The 16,184-nt window shown below is 43.3% G+C and overlaps 1 protein-coding gene across 4 annotated transcripts in view; it reads right to left on the bottom strand.

Annotated features, from left to right (window-relative positions):
* LOC134353855 (brain-specific angiogenesis inhibitor 1-associated protein 2-like protein 2) overlaps window positions 1–16,184 on the bottom strand; it is a 187,872-nt gene that overhangs the window by 12,853 nt on the left and 158,835 nt on the right. The gene's annotated exons all lie outside the window — the stretch shown is intronic.

Genomic DNA, 16,184 nt, shown 5'->3' with positions numbered 1-16,184 from the left:
CAAACCTTTCCCATCCCAAATGTCTTGCGAATGCTGTAATTGCACTGTACTTAGGAAAGATTCACCCCATCCCACTCCAGTGAGATCTAGAATTTCACAACCGCCTACGAGCTAACATAATCAAAGATCCCTCCAGCAAACGCCCCCAAGCCCTGCACATTTTCTCTTTCACCACCCTCCCCATCCCCAGCTGGAAGAAGATACAAAAGCTTAAATGTACACACCACTAGGTTCAAGGACAGCTTCTATCTGGCTGTTATCAGACTCCTGAATAGACTTCTTGCAGGTTAAAGATGAACTCTTGATCTCATGGCCTAACTCACCATGACCCTTGCACCTATTGTCTATCTCTAATGAATGTTACTTGCAGCTGTAACATTCTTTGTAACTGTTATTCATTGCTTTTCCCTTCTACTGTCTTGATGTACGTGTGTTTCAAAATTATCTGTATGGATATCTTGCAATACACACAAAATGTTGGAGGAACTCAGCAGGTCAGACAGCGTCTACAGTGGGGAATAAACAGTAAATGCTTTGGGCTGAGATCCTTCATCAGGACTGGAAAGGAAGGGAGAAGACACCAGAATAAGAAGGTGGGGGGAAGAGAAGGATGATAAACTGGCAGGTGATAGGTGAGGCCAGGTGAGGAGGAAGGTGGATGAGAGAGGAAGTGGAAGGGATGAAGGTTATAAAGTGAGAAGCTGGGACTTGATAAGTACAAGAGGTGGCTGAGGAAGGAATCTGATAACTGAGAGGAGTGCACCATGAGAAAAAGGGAAGGACGAGGGACACCAGAGGAAGGTGATGGGCAGGTGAGGTGAAGGGAAGGGAGTAACCCATATCTTAGTATATGTGACAATAATAAATTAATTCAAATAACCCAATTACTAATTGTTATGGTTTCTAGAGAATATAATATACATATATTGCCCCAGAGAGCATCCATTAAAGTGCCCACTTTATTAGGTACACCGATACACTTGCTTGTTAATGCAAATATCTCATCAGCCAATCATGTGGCAGCAGCTTAATGCATAAAAGCATGCTGACATGGTCAAGAGGTTCAGTTGTTGTTCAGGTCAGATGTCAGAATGAGGAATAAATGTTATTTAATTGACTTTGACCGTGAAGTGGTTTTGATGCCAGTCAAGGTGGTTTGAGAATCTCAGAAATTGCTGATCTCCTGGGATTTTCATGCACAACAGTCTCTAGAGTTTACAGAGAATGGTGCACAAGCAGGAAAAAATAAACATCAGTGCGTAGCAGTTCTGTGGGTGAAAATACCTTGTTAATGACAGAGGGCAGAGGAGGATGGTCTGACCAGTTCAAGCTGACAGGAAGGTGACAGCAACTCAAATAATCACACATTACAACAGTGGTGTACAGAAGAGTATCTGTGAATGCACAACACATCAAACCTTGAAGGGTTACAGCAGCAGATGACCATGAACATACACTCAATGGCCACTTTATTGTACATTTTGCATATACTGTACATTTTAAGAAGTTGCAATGGTGTGTTGGTCAGGGCACGACATGCAACAAGGAACAACAGTATAAAGAACAATATACAAATAAGTTGTTCATTGCTAGGGGAATTTGAATAAAAATAATTAAAATGTTTTATTCAATTTTCCATAGTTACGCATCGATCATGCAGGCAGGGTGATACTATATCTGGAATGATGCATATAGTATCGATCTCCTTATGTAAAGAGGGATGTAATTACATTGGAAGGAGATCAGAGAAGGTTCTCTTGACTGATACCTGAAATGGGTGGGTTACATTATGAGGAAAGGTTGGACAAGCTAGCTGTGTATCTGCTGGAGCTAAAAAAGCAAGCTACCGGAGGATCAAGCTTTCTCTAACTGCTCTTCCCTTGTACTACCTCCATATGCTGGTGTGATGAAATGATCTGTATGGATGGCAAGCAAAGTCCAGTATACTGGTGTACTACCTCAATATGCCGGTGTGGTGAAATGATCTGTATGGATGGCAAGCAAAGTCCAATATACTGGTGTACTACTTCAATATGCCGGTATGGTGAAATGATCTGTATGGATGGCAAGCAAAGTCCAAAGTAAATTTATTATCAAAATACGTAACGTATACGTCACCATATACAACTCTGAGATTTGTTTTCTTGCAAATCCAAGAACCTTAATAGAATCAATGAAAGACCACAGCCAACAGGGCAGACAAAATGCCAATGTGCAAAAGGCAGCAAATTGTGCAAATACAAAAGAGAAAAAAATAATAAAAGTAATCTACTCCAAGTTGACGAAACTCAAATGAGAATCCCCAGTCCAATGTGGTTCCCCTATAAGACAGCAGAAGAGAGGATGCCACGCTGGATTAGAAGTTCATTTAAGGAGAAGAGGGTTCCGACTTCCACTACCGTCTATTCTGCTGGTAAATGTTCAGTCTCAAAGAATAAAATCGAAGACCTCAGAGCAAGGTTGCTGTACCAGAAGGACGTCAGGATTGTTGCGATTGTTGTGTCACAGAGACATGGCTATCCCCTGCCATTCTGGATGCAGTGATACAGCTTGAAGGCTTCACAATACACCCCCAAGATAGGTCTGCTGAGTCTCTCAAAGGCTGAGGAAGTGCAGTATGCTTCATGATTAAATCCTTATGGTGCACAAACATGGCAGTTCTATCTCAGTCCTGCTCACCTGACCTGGAACACCTCACAACCAAGTGTTGGCCATTTTATCTGCTGTGGGAGATTTCAGTGATCATCTTTGTCTCTAAATAATTATCACCAACATGTCACTTGTGGAACCAGAGGAGCCAACAAACTGGAGCACTGTTATACTACCATCAAGAACTCTTACTGTGCCATCCCATAGCCACACTTAAGAAAATCTCATCACTTGGCTGTAATTCAACTCCTAACAGGCATAGACTGAAGACCACAGCACCAGTAGAGAGAACGAAGAAGGTATGGACAAGGGAGGCAGAGGAGCACTTACAGGTCTGCATTGAATCAGTGGACTGGTCAGTATTCAGGGATACATCTTCGAGTCCGAATGAATATGCTACGGTTGTTACTGACTTCATTAAAACATGTGTGAATAAGTGTGAGCCTATGAGAACATACCGTACATATGCAAATCAAAATCCATGGATCATCCAGGGGATTCATAGCCTGCTGAGGGATCTGTGGCATTCAAGTCTAGTGATCCAGGACTGTACAATAAGGCCAGGTATGACTTACAGGGGACTATCTCAAGAGCAAATTAACAGTTTAGATTGAGGTTAGAAGCTGAATTGGATGTACATCAACTCTGGCAGAGTTTTTAGGCCATTACTTCCTAAAGAGTGAAACCTAACATCAAGAATGGCAATGATGCTTCACTCCCAGACGTGCTAAATGCCTTTTATGCGGCTTTGAAATGGAGAATAAAACTACAGCTATGGGGATCCCTGCAGCACCCAGTGACTAGTCACAATCTGTCTTGAAGGCCAATCACAATCTGTCTGGAAGGTCATTGTCAGAACATCTTTCAAGAGGGTGAATTGTCACAAGGCGACAGGCCCCAATGGTGTACCTGGTAGGGCTCTGAAAACATATGGCAAGTGTGTTCAGAGACATTTTCAATCTCTCATTGCTACAGGTGGAAGTTCCCACCTGTTTCACAAGGGCAACAATCACAGCGGTGCCCAAAAAGAGTAGGGTGAGCTGCCATAACGACTATCGTCTAGAAGCACTCACATTTACAATGAAGAAGTACTTTGAGAGGTTGTTTGTAATCAATTCCTGCTTAAGCAAAGAACCTGCTGCAATTTGCCTGTCACAATAGAGTAGAGTTGATCTCATTGGCTCTTCATGTGGCTTTGGACCACTTGGAAAATACTAATACCCATATCAAGCTGCTGTTTATTGACTACAGCTCAGTATTTAACACAATCATTCTTACAGTTCCGATCGAGAAGCTCCAAAACCTGGGCCTCTGTACCTCCCTCTGCAACTGGATCCTTGCCTTCCTCACCAGAAGACCACAATCTGTGCAGATTGGAAATAAAATCTCCACCTCGCTGGCAATCAACACTGGCACACCTCAGGGATCTGTGCTTAGCTCACTGCTCTGCTCTCTCTGCACCCATGACTGTGTGGCTAGACACAGCTCAAATGCTATCTATAAATTTGCTGATGATACGACTATTGTTGGCAGAATTTCAGATGGTAATGAAAGGGTGTACAGGAGTGAGGTAAATCAGCGGGTTGAGTGGAAACCTTTCACTCAATGTCATTGCGGACCTCAGAAAGGGAAGGGAACACACACCAAATGGCATGCATTGAAGGCGAGAGGGGTAGGTTCAAAAGGGATGTGAGGGTTAATTTTTTGCTCTCAGAGTTGTGGATGCCTGGAATGCACTCTCTGCTATGGTGATAGAGACAAATACATCAGAGGCTTCTAAGAAGCGTTTAGATAGGCACATGAATGTGAGGAAGATGGAGGGATATGGACATTGTATAGATAAGAGGGATTAGTTTTTGGATTTATTTTATGATTTAGCTGATTTGGCACAACCTGTGCTGCTCCTGTGCTGTACTGTTCTCTGTTCTATATCATCCTCATCGAGGGATCAGAAGTGAAAATGGTGAGTAAATTCAAGTTCCTGGCTGTCAACATCTCAGAGTATCTATCCTGGGCACAACATACAGTAATACAATTACAAAGAAGGCATGATAGTGGTTATATTTCATTTAAAGTTTGATATGCCACCAAAGGCACTCGCAAACTGCTACTGATGTACCATGGGAGTATTCAAACCGGCTGCATCACTGCACAGGGTTGAAATAAATGAGGCTCTGGTTAAGAAAAAAAATGGAGATGCATAGCAGGTATAGGCAAGTAGGAAGAAACAATGCCTTTCACTGTATGTTTCAAAGTACAAGTGACAGATAAAACTTATCTACCTTCTATCCACTTGTCTGGATGAGTACAGCTCCAACAACTCTCAAGAGACTCTGCATTCGGGTTAATTGGCCATAGTAAATTGCCCCTAGTTTGTCTTGAGTATTTGAGAGTAGATGGAATAAGGGGAGCTTTTCAGATAACTTTAGTGTGGAAATGGGTACGAGAGTGCAGACTCAATAGGCTGAACTCTATGCTGTGTCTGTCTGTGACTCGATGACCAACCAGCATGTTATCATAATGCTATTATAGTGCCAGTGATCACTGATCAGACCTTGATTCCCATGTTCTCCCCATAACAGTATAGGTTTTCTCCAGGTGCTCCAATTTCGTCCCATATTCCAAAGACGTACCAGTTAGTAAGTTGTGGCCATGCTATGTTGGTGCTGGAAGCATTGCATCTCTTATGGGCAACCTCCAGGGCATCCAGAATGTGTTGACTGATGATGCAAATGGCACATTTCACTGTACATTTCAATATACATGTGACAAATAAGGCTCATCTCTTTCTTTCTTTAGTCCCTGAAATGGTCCAATAAATCACTCTGATCATAAGGATGTGAAAAACAGGAGCTGGAGGTCATTCCATTCTCATACCTGTCCCAATATTGACCAAGGTTATCAGTCCAATCAATCATCTTCCTGCACCATCCTTATTATCCAAAAATCCAGTGCTTTCAGTTTTGACCCCTTCCGTTTCCTAAGGCAGAGAACCCTGAGGAGCTCACACTGATCCATTCCCTCTCTGAAGGCTTCCCCCAGCTGTGAAACATAGGCAGATGCCCTGACAATCTCCTGCATTAGGATCAGATCACCCTGCAATCGGAAAGATAACATTCAGATTGCCATTAAGCTGGGAAGAGGACAGACAAGATTTTTGAGTATGTTCCTGGACTTGAGGGACTGAATTACGGAGAGATGCTGGACAGGCTAGTACTTTATTTAGGAGGTTCAGGGGCAATTTTATAGAGGTGTATGAAATTGTGAGGGGCATAGATAGGGAGAATGTACACAGTGTTTTTCCCAGGGTTGGGGAATGAAGAGATAGAGGGGAGGGCAGAGGCTAAGGTGAGAGGGGAAAGATTTAATAGGAATCTGGGGGGCAAAGTGTGGTGGGTAATGGAACAAGCTGACAGAGGTGGGTTAAAAGGCACTTAAAAGGCACTTGGATAGGTACATACTGAAGATACAGGCCCATCTCTCTAAACCGTTCCCATCCCAAATCTTTTAAAAGTTGTAATTGTGGCCACCTGTACCACCTCCTCTGGCAGCTCATTCCATAACCCACAACCCTCTGTGTGAAAAACCTGGGCCTCAGGTCTACCCTCTGTGTGAAAAAGCAGAAAGATCTTGGGGTCCCCACCCATAGACTCCCTCAAAGTTGCTGTGCACATTGTCATGGTGGTTAAGAAGGCCGTCATTAGTCAGGGGATTGAGTTCCCTCAAGTCCTGAAACATACTTAGAGAAAGAAAATACCTTTGTTCTTCATTTCCTACAAATGAACTAACAATAGGAACTAAATGCTAGGGATCCAGCTACAGAGCAGACTCGATGGGCTGAATAACCTAATTCTGCACCTTTGTCTTGTATCTTGTGGAGAACAAGGTGACCTGTGTTAATCCACAGTGCAATAGTGCCACCTGGTGTTAATGCTTCTTTTTGGGAGATTATTGCCATGAAATTGGTGTAGAGGTAAAAAAAAACAAGCCTGCTTTATCAGCAAATCACTCAATTAAAAAGTGCATAAGGAACTCAGCAAATCAATGTAGAAGAATAAAAAGTCACTGTTTCGGACCAAGACCCTTCATCCAACAGCCCATGTTTCAGTCTGAGAATATAGAACATTACAGAACAGGCCCTTCGGCCAATTATTTTGTGCTGAACTTTTAACCTATTCGAAGATCAATCTAAACTTTCCCTCCTACATAGCCCTCCATTTTTCTATCATCTATGGGTTAATCTAAGAGTTTCTTAAATGCCCCTAATATATCTGCCTCTGTCACCTACCCTGGTGTATTCCACGCACCCCCCACTCTTTGTGTAGAAAAACTTACCTCTGACATACCCCTCCTATACGTTGCTTCAATCACCTTAAAATGAAGCCCAACATGTCAGCAGTTTATTCCTCTCTATAGATGCTGCCTGATTTGCTGAGTTCATCCAGCATTTTGTGTGTGCTCAAGATTTCCACCATCTCTTAGTTAAAGGGTATCCTGTGGCTCATCCAGTTTTTATGCTCATGGAGTTGCCAGTTTAGGTTTTACTCAAGTTCGTCGCAGTCACACTATGATCAATGGCTTTGATCAACAATGGCCGTACTGTGACTTCTCCAAAACAAGTCCTCCAAGAACAAAATATTTAATCCTTTCCCTAACCTATACTTTCCTTCATTTCCACTTCCCATCCACTCTCCTGCCAGGTCCAAGGCTGTATCCCCCTTCCTGCACTTCAGTATCCCTTCACCTCCTTCTTCCTTTCAGTTCCTGCCTCCCTTACCCCTAATATCCCCCTCCCTTTCCATCAAACCCTCGGACCCCCACACTCCCATCTCAAACATAACTCCAGAATCACATAGACCTTTGTAAATCCATAACTCCATAAGAATGTGGCTTTATTTGACACATGTGCATTGAAATGTACAGTGAAATGCATCGTTGCTGTCAAATCAGATCAGTGAGGATTGTGCTGGGCGGCCAGCAAGTGTTGCCACACTTCCACTGCCAACGTAATATGCCCACCACTCACAACTTTAACCATACACTTTTGGAATGTAGGAGGTCATCGAACAAAACCAAGACAGCCACGGGAAGAGGGTACAAACTCCTTCCAGACATAGTCGTGATCAAAACCCAAATGGTAATCACTGGCACTGTAAAAGTGTTACTCTAACCGGCTGGTTGGTTACAGAGTTACAAACAGCTCGGGTCCCTCAGCTCATCGAGTCTGCACTATCATAAGACCATAAGGCACAGGAACAGAATTAGGCCATCCAGCCCATAGCTGATTATCCCTCTCAACCCATCGCACTAATCTTATCCAAATCTCTCTCCTTATTCCCATCTGTTCTTTACAACTCAAGAACACACTGGCAATGTATCACAGCCAGTTAACCTACAAACCACCACGTCTTGGGGATGTGGGAGCAAACACGTGGTCACAGAGTGAACATGCAAACTCCACACCGACAGTACTAGAGGTGATATAACATTTTACAATTGTCTCCAAAGTGTGACCCAAATCATTGAATATAGTTCAAACTGCAGAGATGAGGAGGTTATCCCATGAGGAGAGACTGAGACTCCTGACACTTGAGTTCAAGTTTATTGTCATCTGACTGTACATACGTATATACAAACAAAACATCGTTCCTCCAGACCACGGTGCACCCACATAACATATATCATCCACACAGCACGCAAACCAAAATATTATACTATAAATAAGCTAATAAAATATAACTCAAAATGCACATAGTAAAGCGCAGCACAGGTAAACAGTAAACAGCTGGCTGTCCTAGTGACAAGACCTCGGTGGTGGCAGGGTTTTCATTAGTCTCTCAGTCTGAGGGAAGAAACTATTACCCAGTCTGACAGTCCTAGTCCTGATGCTCCTTCCTGACAGTAGTGGGTCAAAGAGATTGTGGGATGGGTGGTGGGGATCCTCAACAATGTTTTGGATCTTTCATCTGCAATGCTTCAGGAAAATGTCACAAATAGTGGGGAGGGAGACCCCAGTGATCCTCTCAGCGGTTTTCACTGTCATCTGTAGGGACATGTCGTCCTTTTCCTTCAGCTTCCATACCACACAATGATGCAGCCAGACAGGACACTCTCAATGCTGCTCTTGTAGAAAATTGTTAGAATGGGGGTGGGGAGCCTTTCACACCTCAATCTCCTGCTGCACCTTCTTGACTAGTGAGGAGGTGTTGTGGGTCCAGGTCAGGTTGTCCACTATGCGCACACCAGGGAACTTTGTGCTCTTCACTCTCTCCACAGCACAGCCACTGATGAGCAATGGAGTGGTCGACCTGTGCCCTCCTGAAGTCCACAATCAATTCTTTTGTCTTGTCCATATTGACACAAGTTGTTGTTCTTGCACCATTTGACAAGCCTCATTACCTCCTCTCCTTATGCCGACTGATCATTGTTGCTGATGAGGCCAACCACTGTTGTATCATCAGTGAACTTGATGAAGCAGTTTAAGCTGAATCTGGCAGTGCAGTCGTGAATCAGCAGCATGAACAGCAGTGGGCTGAGCACACAACCTCGATGGAATTCAGAAGATTGAGAAGGGATCTTATGGTAACAAGGTATACAGAAGGTAAAGGCAGGAAAGATACCTAGCACTCTCTGTAAGGAGTTTGCACATTCTCCCTATGACAATGTGGATTTCCTCCAAGTGCTCTGGTTTCCTCGCACATTACAAAAGGCATACGGTTAGATTTAGGGTTAGTAAGTTGTGAGCATGCTACGTTGGTGCCGGAAACATGGTGACACTTTTGGGCTACACCCAGCATGTCCTTGGACTGTGGTGGCGGTTGACATAAAAGACACATTTCACATTTTGATGTATGTGTGACAAGCTAATGTTCATCTTTATCTTTACATATAGTGACATGATTCAGGGGAGTAGATTTAGGATGGAGTTGAAGAGAAATTGTGTTTCCCAGTGAGTAATGAATGAAACTTAATTCTCTGCTCAGGGAAGCAGTAGAGGCTAGCCTTTTGAATATATTTAAGACACAGTTTGACAGATTATGTCATAGCAGGGAACAAAGGGTTATGGGAGAAGGGCAGGTAGATGGAGCTTAGTCCATGGCCATGATCTTTTTGAGTGTGGAGCAGGCCGAAATAGCCAGATGGCCGACTCCTGATCCTATTCCTTAGACCCTTATGTAAACTTGTCCATTTAGCACATTGAAAATTGGCGAAATCCAATGTCTAGGCTTACGTGAGACTTTGCTTTTGCTTGCCTATGATTAGATTAGATTAGATATGACTAATGCATTCTGGGAAGGTGGTGGTAACACAGTAAAATAGTGAAGAGAATACAGCATGCATCACACACCACAAGATTTCTTCTAGCGTGACTCATAATTAGCTAAAAACAAACAAACATATTTCACACTTCAACTCTCTGCACAGTACTCTGTCTTTCTCTGTAAGCAGAACTGCAGTCAGAGAAGAGGGAGAGATTCTGGTCAAGCATAGAACAGCCATGCACCATATCAGATGAAATTCAATACAGAAAGCCATATACTATTAACCCTCTCTCACTTCATAATTGCTCCCTCTTCTACTTTTATAATCAGTCACGGGATCTTTGGGACAAGATAGTACCACCACGTGGTTCAAGACCAAACCATGGATCATGGTATTCCCAATCCCTCAGTCTATATATTCTTAAGGGAACTGTTTGTAACAGGTAGAGGAGGAGGTTCACAAAAATGATCCTGAGAATGAAAGGGTTAATATATAAGGAGTGTTTGGTGCCTCTAGGCCAGTACTCGCTGGAGCTTAGAAAAATGAAGAAGATCTCATTGAAATCTATCGAATATTGAAAGGTCTGAAAAGAGTGGATGTGCAGAGAATGCTTCCTATAGCAGTAGAGTCTAGAACCAGCGTACGCAGTCTCAGAATAGAAGGACATTCCATTAGAACAAAGATGGGGAGAAATTTCATTAGCCAGAGGGTGGTGAATATGTGGAATTCATTGCCACAGACAGCTGTGGAGCTGTCAAGTCATTGGGTATATTTAAAGTGAAGGTTGATAGGTTCTTGATTAGTCAGGGGAGGGCATCAAAGATTACAGAAAGAAGGCAGAAGAATGGGATTGGGACGGAAAAATATATCAGCAATGATGGAACGTGGAGCAGAATGGAATGAGTTGGATGGCCTACTTCTGCTCCTAAGTCTCATGGTCTAATTTGAAAAAAGTACACTAACTTGTGCAGAGTGCAGCGTTTTGAACAACATGTAATTTGGAAAACAAATAGTTTGTTGACTTTAACTGCAAAAGAATGAGAGTACGTAAGTAGGGAAACCTTGTTGCAATTGTATAGGATTTTGATGAGACCAAGAACCCTCTCCCCGCCCCGAATGTTTAGCTATCTTAATTCTCCTTCCCAGGATGAGACTTAATGTAAACCAGAGGTGTTCTGATGAAGGGTCTTGGCTCTAAGTGTTGACTGATTATTCCACTCTGTGGCTGCTCCCTGATCTGCTGAGTGTCTCCAGCACTTTCTGTTTGTATCTTATATCCTGGGTGGGTGGTCTACAACTCAATGCCATGAACATTTTCCAGTAAGCTGGTGTCTCTCTGTCCACATGAGCTGCCCAGTTCACCCTACACCCATCACCCACACACTCCCCCGTATATTCTCCCCACCTCCTTTATTTGATTCCATGCTCCAACTTCCTCTCCTATTGATTCCACCATCTCCAGACCTTCGTTGCTTCCACATATCACCTCCCAGCCTCTCCTACCTGTTCCTCTCTTCCCTCCTCCATCTGCCTATCACCCTTCTACAGCTGGATGCACCCATCACCTGTCCCTCCATCTCTCGATACTGGCTATCTCCCTTCCATCTTTCAGTCCAGATGAAAGGTCTCAACCTGTCAACTGTCCATTTCTCTCCTTAAATGCTGCCTGACCTGTTGAGTGCCTCCAGCTGATGGCCACCAAAGACATGCCTCTTCTCATTACCGCCATCAGACAGGAGGTACAGGGTCTTGAAGACTCACACTCAATGCTTTGGCAACAGCTTCTTCCCCTCTGCCACTACTTATTTAATTCTTTATATGTCTTCTCTTGACTTACAGTAACATTTTATGTTTTGCATTGTACAGCAAAACAACAAGTCTCACAACACATGTCTGTGATAATAAACCTGATTCTGATTCTTTTAGTGTTTGCTTTGGTGCAAGCCAACTACATACAGGCTTAGTACAGTCGTAGATTCACACAGAGTATGCGCAAAGACGCAGTGGCACACTACACTGACAGATTTACACAGATCCATTTTATTCTCCCCACATTCCCATCAACCCCCTTCCCCCAGGATTCCACCCCTCACCTACACACTGGCCTTAATTTATCTATCCTGGGTCCGACAGATCGATGCAATCACAGGGAAGGCATTGCAACAGCAATATTTCATCAGAAGTTTGAGGAGACTTGATGTGTCACTAAAGACACTCACAAATTTCTAGAGATGTACTGTGGAGACCATTCTAACTGGTTGAATCACTGTCTGATATGGAGGGCAAAGGATTGGAAAAAGCTGCAGAAAGTTGTGAACCCAGCAGCTCCATCATGGGCACCAACCTCCCCACCATTGATATCCTCAATATTTTTTTCTGTTTTTCACTCTCGTTTTACACTACTTACTTAATTTTATTATATATATATATATATATATATATATATATATATATATATATTTATTTCATCTTGTTATTTATAGTTTTTTTATTATTACATATTGCAATGTACTGCTGCCACAAAACAATGAATTTTACAACATTAAACCTGATTCTGAATTACAATGGACAATCTACCAATGAACTCACATGTCTTTGGGATGTGGGAGGGACAATGTGCAAGATCCACACAGACACTACATAAGGCCAATACTGAACCTGGGTCACAGGAGATATGGTGCACCAGGTCTACCAGCTCTGACAATGTGTGCCCTATCCTTGAACTTCAGAGAATTGAGATTAATTCCTTCAATGGGGGATTTCCAATAAGAAGTTTAAACTAAAGGGCTAACCAGATGGAGTTTAAAAGATTGACAGCAGATCTCAGCAAAGGGATTACATGGTAGTGTAGCAGTTAACGTAACCCTATAATAGCGCCAGTGACCCGGGTTCAGTTCCTGCCACTGTGTGTAAAGTGTTTGTACATTCTCCCCATGACCATGGTGGCCGATTAGGAAAAGGGGAGGTGCAACGAGACCTGGGTGTCATTATACACCAGTCATTGAAAGTGGGCATGCAGGTACAGCAGGTGGTGAAAATGGTATGCTGGCATTTATAGCGGGAGGATTCGAGTACAGGAGCAGGGAGGTACTACTGCAGTTGTACAGGGCCTTGGTGAGACCACACCTGGAGTATTGTGTGCAGTTTTGGTCCCCTAATCTGAGGAAAGACATCCTTGCCATAGAGGGAGTACAAAGAAGGTTCACCAGATTGATTCCTGGGATGGCAGGACTTTCATATAAAGAAAGACTGGATGAACTAGGCTTGTACTCGTTGGAATTTAGAAGATTGAGGGGGGATCTGATTGAAACGTATAAAATCCTAAAGGGATTGGACAGGCTAGATGCAGGAAGATTGTTCCCGATGTTGGGGAAGTCCAGAACGAGGGGTCACAGTTTGAGGATAAAGGGGAAGCCTTTTAGGACTGAGATTAGGAAAAACTTCTTCACACAGAGAGTGGTGAATCTGTGGAATTCTCTGCCACAGGAAACAGTTGAGGCCAGTTCATTGGCTATATTTAAGAGGGAGTTAGATATGGCCCTTGTGGCTAAAGGGATCGGGGGTATGGAGGGAAGGCTGGTGCAGGGTTCTGAGTTGGATGATCAGCCATGATCATAATAAATGGCGGTGCAGGCTCGAAGGGCCGAATGGCCTACTCCTGCACCTATTTTCTATGTTTCTATGTTTCTATGTGTGTTTCCTCCCACCATCCAAACCTGACAGTCTAGTAGGTTAGTTGGTCCATGGGTGTAATTGGGCAGCACAGAAGGGCCTGTTACCATGCTGTATCTCTAAATAAAATCAATTAAAAATCTAATGTTCTGAGAGTGAATCAGAAGACCTGGTCTCAGGAAATGGGGTCAGACCTGTTAAGAATGAGATGAGGAGTGATCTCTTTACCCCAAGATTCATGGATCTATGGAAGCCTGTGGATGGTTGGTCTTTGATTAGTGTAATCATAATGGGCAGGTGGGCATGTAGACAAAGTAGAAGATCTAAATGAATGTCAGAAGAGATTCAAATGGCAAAATATCCTGCCTCCATTTCATAATTATCTTCTGAGATCATTTCTAATTTCAGCCAAAGTGAGGAAGAGAAGGTCAAATGGAGAAGATCTCTCCTCCAGAGAAGGACAATGACAGGACTATTTCTCGGACCAAGGAGCAGTAGATTCAATATGGGAGATGGTCTGGGGCAAGACTAATTGGAAACCATGCTGAGGAAAGATGAATGAACTGCAAACTTGTAGCATGCAAATTTATAGAGTCAAAACAGCATTTTGTTACCTCCGTACCCAACAAGATTCTATAACTATTAGCCAGATCGGTATTGTTCTCTGATCTCCCCCAGTTTTTTGGCCTTTTGTGCAGTGTCAGATTTATTTTATGGTGGCCCTGGCAATGGTCAAGCTCTGTATTCCCCTAGAAACTTCTTCTTCTCCAGCCCTTCTCTTCCTTCAAGCCAACTATTCCATCACTTTCACCATGATTTTGTTGTTCTCTCTTGAGGTGACTCAGTGCCAAATGTTAGACCATAAGACATAGAGGCAGAATTAGGCCATTCAGACCATCGGGTCTGCCCCACCATTCTATCATGGCTAATTTACAATACCTCTCAACCCCCTTCGGCATGGTAGCATAGTGGTTAGCACAATGCTTTACAGTACCAGCGACCAGGGTTCAGTTCCCACCTTTGTCTGTAACAAGTTTGTATATTCTCCCTATAACCACTTGGGTTTTCTCTGGGTGCTCTGGTTTCCTCCCACATTCCAAAAATGTATCGGTTGGTAGGCTAATTGATCATTGTATATTGTCCCATGATTAGGCTAGGTTTAAGTCAGGATCACTGGGCAGCGTGGCTTCAAGGGTCAGAAGGGCCTATTCTGTGTTGTATCTCAATAAATTATAAGCAAAAAAATTCCCCTGTCTTCTCCCCGTAACCTTTGTTCTCATCAAGAACCTATCAAAATCTGTTTTAAATATACCCAGTGACTTGGCCTCCACAGCCATCTATACCAGTGGTCCCCAACCGCCAGGCTGTGAAGCATGCATGGGTGCAGTGGTAGCCGGAACGCACCCAGCACATCTTTAAGAAAAAAGCCGAAATAAACAAGCTAATTAATTAGGGGCCGCCCAGCACGTAAATGTCGGCCCAGATCTGATTTATACCAATGAATTCCACTGATTCACCACCCTCTGGCAAAAGAAATTCCTCCTCATCTCTGTTCTGAAGGGACATGCTTTTATCCTAAGGTTGTCTTCTGGTCTTAGACTCCCCCATTATAAGAAGCATCATCTCTACATCCACTCTATCTAGGCCTTCCAATATTCAATAGGTTTCAATGAAATCCCCCTTCATTCTTAACCCTTCCATTTCTGGGACAATTCTCATGAACCTATGGATACTCTCCAATGCCAGTGTATCCTTTCTTTGAATATGGGTCCCAAGACCGCTTATAATACTCCAAGTGAGGTCTGACCAAAGCTGTATAAAGCATCAGCATTACAGCCTTGCTTTTATGTTATCTGATAATATTTGTGAAAATCTGCATTGGAATATTTTGACTAGGTTATGCAGATCGTATTTGTTAATGTTGGGATAAAGTTAAAATAATGGCCACACAACCTCCATAAAGACAGAACGTTTCTGCACGAGATTTGGGAAATACAACATGAGCTATGGAGTGGGAGAGGGTTAAATACCCAAGATATGGGGTAAAAGCCAGGCTATCTTACGGAGTCCATATGCTTAGCAAAACGAGCAGCTCCCCTGAAGCCACCAGAAATCTGGTTGTGAAGTTGTGTCCAGGAGAATCGAAGCAAATTTGGTCTGCTGACGAGGGGAGATAAAACCATGTTACAAGCATACAGTCACAAGGTGTCAGGAGGAGTGGGCCACTTCAGAGATCCAGTAACTATAGCAGTAGAGGACAAACTTAAAAACATAGGCTAGCCAGTTCTACACAGTTTCCAATGCTCCTTATCTTAGAAAGGATACATTAAAACTGAAGGCAGTCTGCAAGGGATCATAAGGCTAATGAAACACACACTGGGGGAACTCAGTAGGTCAGGCAGCATCTATGGAGAGGAATAACGTAGATTGGGAGGATGGCATTGCCAAGTACCTTTGCTCTGTCTGCAACAGGGAGGATTTCCCACTGACCAACCATTTTAATTCCACTCCCCATTCCCTTACTGACGTGTCGGTCCATGGCCTCCTCTACTGCCACAATGAGGCCACTCTCAGGTTGGAGGAGCCACACCTGATATTCC

Source organism: Mobula hypostoma, chromosome 11, assembly GCF_963921235.1.
Source record: "Mobula hypostoma chromosome 11, sMobHyp1.1, whole genome shotgun sequence".
In the NCBI taxonomy this organism is placed as follows: domain Eukaryota; kingdom Metazoa; phylum Chordata; class Chondrichthyes; order Myliobatiformes; family Myliobatidae; genus Mobula; species Mobula hypostoma.
The sequence above is the reverse complement of the archived record's forward strand: the minus strand, read 5'-3'. Positions and strand labels throughout refer to the sequence as shown.